Source organism: Styela clava, chromosome 14, assembly GCF_964204865.1.
Source record: "Styela clava chromosome 14, kaStyClav1.hap1.2, whole genome shotgun sequence".
Classification (NCBI taxonomy): Eukaryota; Metazoa; Chordata; class Ascidiacea; order Stolidobranchia; family Styelidae; genus Styela; species Styela clava.
Window position 1 is genome coordinate 7422303 of NC_135263.1, and position 6000 is coordinate 7428302.

General features: G+C 52.9%; 2 non-coding genes and 1 pseudogene across 2 annotated transcripts in view; all 3 read right to left on the reverse strand.

Annotated features, from left to right (window-relative positions):
- Nucleotides 1-1447: 1447 nt before the first annotated feature.
- LOC144432284 (small subunit ribosomal RNA) lies at nt 1448-2362 on the reverse strand (annotated as a pseudogene).
- A 1421-nt stretch (nt 2363-3783) lies between these two features.
- On the reverse strand, nt 3784-3937 carry LOC144432249 (5.8S ribosomal RNA). The gene has a single exon (XR_013480485.1). It is a non-coding gene; the product is annotated as a 5.8S ribosomal RNA (ribosomal RNA).
- A 298-nt stretch (nt 3938-4235) lies between these two features.
- LOC144432282 (small subunit ribosomal RNA) overlaps nt 4236-6000 on the reverse strand; it is a 1789-nt gene continuing 24 nt past the window's right edge. Inside the window, exon 1 of the ribosomal RNA XR_013480518.1 lies at nt 4236-6000. This exon is cut by the window's right edge and continues 24 nt beyond it. This is a non-coding gene — a ribosomal RNA (small subunit ribosomal RNA).

A 6000-nucleotide genomic window follows, 5' to 3' on the forward strand; every position in this document is an offset into this window, starting at 1 on the left:
GCGGCCCCGCCCGGCGGGGTGAAGATAAGTCCGAAGCCACGATGACGGGGTGAAGATAAGTCCGACACCACGATGACGTGCCCCACACGGCTCGGTAAAAAAATAGGACCGAATAGAAAAAAGTCCGGCGCGGGAAAAAAAATAGGACAGGTCTGGCGCCGCTGGCGAGTCGAAAAAAATAAGACAAGTCCCAAAAAGACAAATCGTAGATCTGGAGGATGACTTTCAACAGATCGCAGTGCGAAACTGTTCTAGTGGGTACGACACCCCGATCTGCAACTAGGTCGTCTGCAAATGATTTAGCACCTCGCTTTCGCGCAGGTTGCTCGCCTCGACTTAGGCGCGAGTCGTTCGCTCGCGCCAAAGGGTCGAAACACTCGGCTTCGCCGGCGGCCAAACGGCCGCCTAACTTCGCCTCGCCGGCGGCGAGGCACCAGATTATCGTCGCTACTTAAGCGGGATTCTGACTTCAGAGGCGTTCAGTCATAATCCCCCAGATGGTAGCTTCGCACCATTGGCTTATCAGCCAAGCACATGAACCGAATGTCTGAATCTGCGGTTCCTCTCGTACTGAGCAGAATTACTATCGCAACAACACTACATCAGTAGGGTTAAACTAACCTGTCTCACGACGGTCTAAACCAGTGCTCCGCAACCGGTGTGCCGCGGCGTCCCTCCCTTCCTGACACCCCTCACTGTGCATTTGTGACGTAACAAGGAGTACACCTATATAAGAAGCATGTATATTGCAAAGCTTATTGTCGAGGCTAAAACATAGCACATGTAGTAATCGAATATAAATAAAGTTTGAGTTTGCAGAATCAGTGGCCAGTGGTCTTTGATTAAAAAAGTCAAGGAACGTTAAAGTTTTGCAAAATGGATACATTTTTAAAAAGAGTGCCTGATACTGAGCAACATATTGTACCTAGCACAAGCAACGTTGAAAAAAAAAACTTGTCAAAAGGAAATACAGGGAAGATTACGTCAATTATGGATTTTCTTGCTGTGGTAACGGAGATGCTCCAAAACCAGTCTGTGTTATTTGGGGGGAGCAACTTTCAAATGAAGCAATGTTTTCGAGTAAACTTATGCGCCACTTAAATACAAAACTTGTCGTTCATGCACGCAAAAATATAAATTATTTTCAGCGGTTGTTAAGTCAAAATAAGAAGCAAGAGTGCTCTCTAATGATCCTAATATAGAGCAATTGTGCTCATTAAAACAACCACAAATCTCTCGTTGTTATATGAACATAAAACAAAGTTACACCTTGTATTTTTTGTTTGTTGTGGTGTGCCGTCAAATTTGGCAAATTTTATAAGTGTGCCGCGAGTTAAAAAAAGGTTGCGGAGCACTGGTCTAAACCCAGCTCACGTTCCCTATTGGTGGGTGAACAATCCAACGCTTGGTGAATTCTGCTTCACAATGATAGGAAGATGCCGACATCGAAGGATCGAAAAGCAACGTCGCTATGAACGCTTGGCTGCCACAAGCCAGACGGACGCCCCCGTCTGTCCCTCTTAATCACCTCGTTAATTACCTCGTGCTCCGAAAACCAACAAAATAGAACGGAGGTCCTATTCCATTATTATGCAGGCAACACTATGCAGGCGAACAGCCTGCTTTGAACACTCTAATTTTTTCAAAGCAAACTTAGTCAAGAGAACCGACGGAGAACCGAAGGTGAGGCGAACGCAATCAGTAACACGCCTTGCGACGGACCGGCGGCGCTCGCCCAAAATCCAACTACGAGCTTTTCAACCGTAACAACTTTAGCATACATTATTGGAGCTGGAATTACCGCGGCTGCTGGCACCAGACTTGCCCTCCAATGGATACTCGTTAAGAGTTTTAGGATGTACTCATTCCAATTACAGGGCCTCGTTAGAGTCCTGTATTGTTATTTTTTGTCACTACCTCCCCGTGTCGGGCATGGGTAATTTGCGCGCCTGCTGCCTTCCTTGGATGTGGTAGCCGTTTCTCAGGCTCCCTCTCCGGAATCGAACCCTGATTCCCCGTTACACGTTATCACAAAGGTAGGCACGTAGCGTACCTTCGACAGTTGATGGGGCAGACACTTGAATGATACGTCGTCGGTGCAGAGACCGTTCGATCCGCGTGGTTATCCAGAGTCATCAAACGTCACAGGACGATCTGATAAAAGCGCGCCTCCCGAAGTCGGCGCTTAATGCATGTATTAGCTCTAGAATTACCACAGTTATCCACTTCGCTTACGAGACCAAATAAACCAAGACTGATTCAATGAGCCATTCGCAGTTTCGCTTTACGAGAACTCGTACCTGCGCCTGCATGGCTTAATCTTTGAGACAAGCATATCACTACTGGCAGGATCAACCAGATAGCTGCGACAGCTGCGCTCGGCCCTTGCTGGGCCGCCCGGCGCGTGCTCGTCGCATTCGTTTAAGACCGAGGCGATCGCCTGCGGCCGTACTCGGCTTCGACAGTCGCTGGCCGCGACGTCCACGCTCTCGCCAGCCAGTGCCAAGCGAAGCGCTTTGCGTTTCGTCTTTGCTCGCCCTCTCTCGGGCTCGATCCATTCAGTTTCGCACAAACAAGAGCTCTGTCGGCCGCCTGCAGCGGTGCCTAAAACCCGGGCATAACAAAGCGACCGTTCTGCTAGGCCGACAAACGCTCAAGCCAGACGCTCGATCGAGCGCCACCTACATAATAGTCGAGACAACGGCTCGCTCATTAGCATCGCGTTTGTACTTTAACTTTTTTCGGCTCGGCTTCTCTCGAAGCCGATGCCCGCAGGGCACCGAAGCGGCAGCCCGCCGAACACCAGCACTGCGTACAGTGCAGGCGAACGACAAGTCACCCGAACGGCGACGGCCGCACACAGAGAGCGCGCGGCATCCTTTCCACGATCCGCCGCCGGCCTCACCGCCTGCGCGCTGTAACACCCCCGCCGGAGCGGAGGCCACCTTCGCGCGGGGACTTAGACCGACGGCAAACCGGTCGTGACCCGCGCCGGTCGCTAGTGCGCTGAGACGGTGCGCGAACCGACTCGGCAGCGGCGCCCTAAGCGTCCGCCCTAAGCGTCCCGTTTGCCTCTCAACGGTTTCACGTACTCTTGAACTCTCTCTTCAAAGTGCTTTTCAACTTTCCCTCACGGTACTTGTCCGCTATCGGTCTCGCGACCGTATTTAGTCTTAGGTGGAGTTTACCACCCGCTTTGGGCTGCATTCCCAAACAACCCGACTCCGAGAAGACCCGAAGCGGCAAAGGCAAGCGCCCCTATGGGCCTAACACCCGCCGTGGGACGAGGCCTCGATCAGAAGGACACCGGCGCTCGCCGTCAGCCGCACTGGGACTTCCGCACGTCACAACTCGGCGCGCTCGAAAAGCGCGCAGATTCGACGCTGGACTCTTCCCGGTTCACTCGCCGTTACTCAGGGAATCCCTGTTGGTTTCTTTTCCTCCGCTCAATAATATGCTTAAATTCAGCGGGTGCTCTCGCCTGAACTCAGGTCGTATATGTCAAGCGGGCCGCTTCTTACACGGCCCGCTGGCATCGCAAGTCGTCGCCGCCGGCGCCGACCGAGCGCGTACCGTCGCCGCCTTGGCCCACGGTCGGTCTTGATCTTGTGACCGGACCGACCGACCTGGACCCGCCTCTCGAACGTAGTTGAACACGTCGAGGGGCCGGCGGTGTACGGGACACGCGGTCGCGCCGAGAAAGCTCGGCGACCGCTTCAACTTGGGGCGACGCCCGGCCGTCTTCGCAGAGGCCAGGCGACGGCCCTCGGGTGAGGACGAACGCGACCCTGAGGCAGACGTCGTCCCGGGATTGACCCGAGACCGCAATTCGCGTTCAGAAGGTCGACGTTCAATGTGTTCTGCAATTCACATTACTTCTCGCACTTGGTTGCGTCCTTCATCGACTCGCGAGCCGAGTGATCCACCGTTAAGAGTCGTCCTCGACGTTTCGCCCGGCGCCGAAGCGCGCGGACGTCACACTGTGGGATCGACCACAAAACCACCACCGACAACAACTGCACAAAAACACCAACAAACGGCGCCGACCGACCGCCGGGCTGGGCCGGCGGCACATCGAGCGCGGTGCCCAGAAGCCACCATCGCACTCGGCTGCCTTGCTATGCCAACGTGTTACGCGTGTCGCACGGGGCGGAACCCCGATTGACGGCCGCCCTCTCGGCGGCACCCAAAGACAATTAAGTGCGCGGTCGGCCGGGGCCTACCACCACCTTCGGTAATGATCCTTCCGCAGGTTCACCTACGGAAACCTTGTTACGACATTTACTTCCTCTAAATGATCGAGTTTGATCGTCTTCTCGACACGCCGACGCGGCCGTTGCCAGTCGCGACGGGGCCGATCCAAGGATCTCACTAAACCATTCAATCGGTAGTAGCGACGGGCGGTGTGTACAAAGGGCAGGGACGTAATCAACGCAAGTTGATGACTTGCGCTTACTGGGAATTCCTCGTTCAATGGAAACAATTGCAAGTCCCTATCCCAATCACGAATGAGGTTCAACGGGTTACCCGGACCTTTCGGCCTAGTTTAGACACTCAGTGTAGCGCGCGTGCGGCCCCGGACATCTAAGGGCATCACAGACCTGTTATTGCTCAATATCGTGTGGCTAAACGCCACTAGTCCCTCTAAGAAGGTAGACGCCGACCGAGAAGGTCGCGTAACTATTTAGCATGCCAGAGTCTCGTTAGTTATCGGAATTAACCAGTCAAATCGCTTCACCAACTAAGAACGGCCATGCACCACCACCCACAGAGTCAAGAAAGAGCTCTCAATCTGTCAATCCTACCTGTGTCCGGGTCGGGTGAATTTTCCCCGTGTTGAGTCAAATTAAGCCGCAGGCTCCACTCCTGGTGGTGCCCTTCCGTCAATTCCTTTAATTAAGTTTCAGCTTTGCAACCATATTTCCCCCGGAACCCAAAGACTTTGGTTTCCCGGAAGCTGCCAGAAAGGTCGTCATGGTAACGCCTCCCGATCGCTAGTTGGCATCGTTTATAGTCAGAAATAGGACGGTATCTGATCGACTTCAAACCTCTGACTTTCGCTCTTGATTAAAGAAAACATTCTTGGCGAATGCTTTCGCAGTAGTTCGTCTTCCGCCGATCCACGAATTTCACCTCTAACGGCAGAGTACGGACGCTCCCGTCTGTCCCTCTTAATCACTACCTCGTGCTCCGAAAAGCAACAAAATATAACCGAGGTCCTATTCCATTATTCCATGCAACACTATGCAGGCGAACAGCCTGCTTTGAACACTCTAATTTTTTCAAAGTAAACTTATCGGCCACCGCCGACACTCAGTCAAGAGCACCGACGGAGAACCGAAGGTGAGGCGAACGCAACCAGTGACACGCCTTTCGACGGACCGGCGGCGCTCGCCCAAAATCCAACTACGAGCTTTTCAACCGCAACAACTTTAGCATACACTGTTGTAGCTGGAATTACCGCGGCTGCTGGCACCAGACTTGCCCTCCAATGGATACTCGTTAAGAGTTTTAGGATGTACTCATTACAAATTACAGGGCCTCGTTAGAGTCCTGTATTGTTATTTTTTGTCACTACCTCCCCGTGTCGGGCATGGGTAATTTGCGCGCCTGCTGCCTTCCTTGGATGTGGTAGCCGTTTCTCAGGCTCCCTCTCCGGAATCGAACCCTGATTCCCCGTTACACGTTATCACAAAGGTAGGCACGTAGCGTACCTTCGACAGTTGATAGGGCAGACACTTGAATGATACGTCGTCGGTGCAGAGACCGTTCGATCCGCGTGGTTATCCAGAGTCATCAAACGTCACAGGACGATCTGATAAAAGCGCGCCTCCCGAAGTCGGCGCTTAATGCATGTATTAGCTCTAGAATTACCACAGTTATCCACTTCGCTTACGAGACCAAATAAACCAAGACTGATTCAATGAGCCATTCGCAGTTTCGCTTTACAAGAACTCGTACTTGCGCCTGCATGGCTTAATCTTTGAGACAAAGCATATC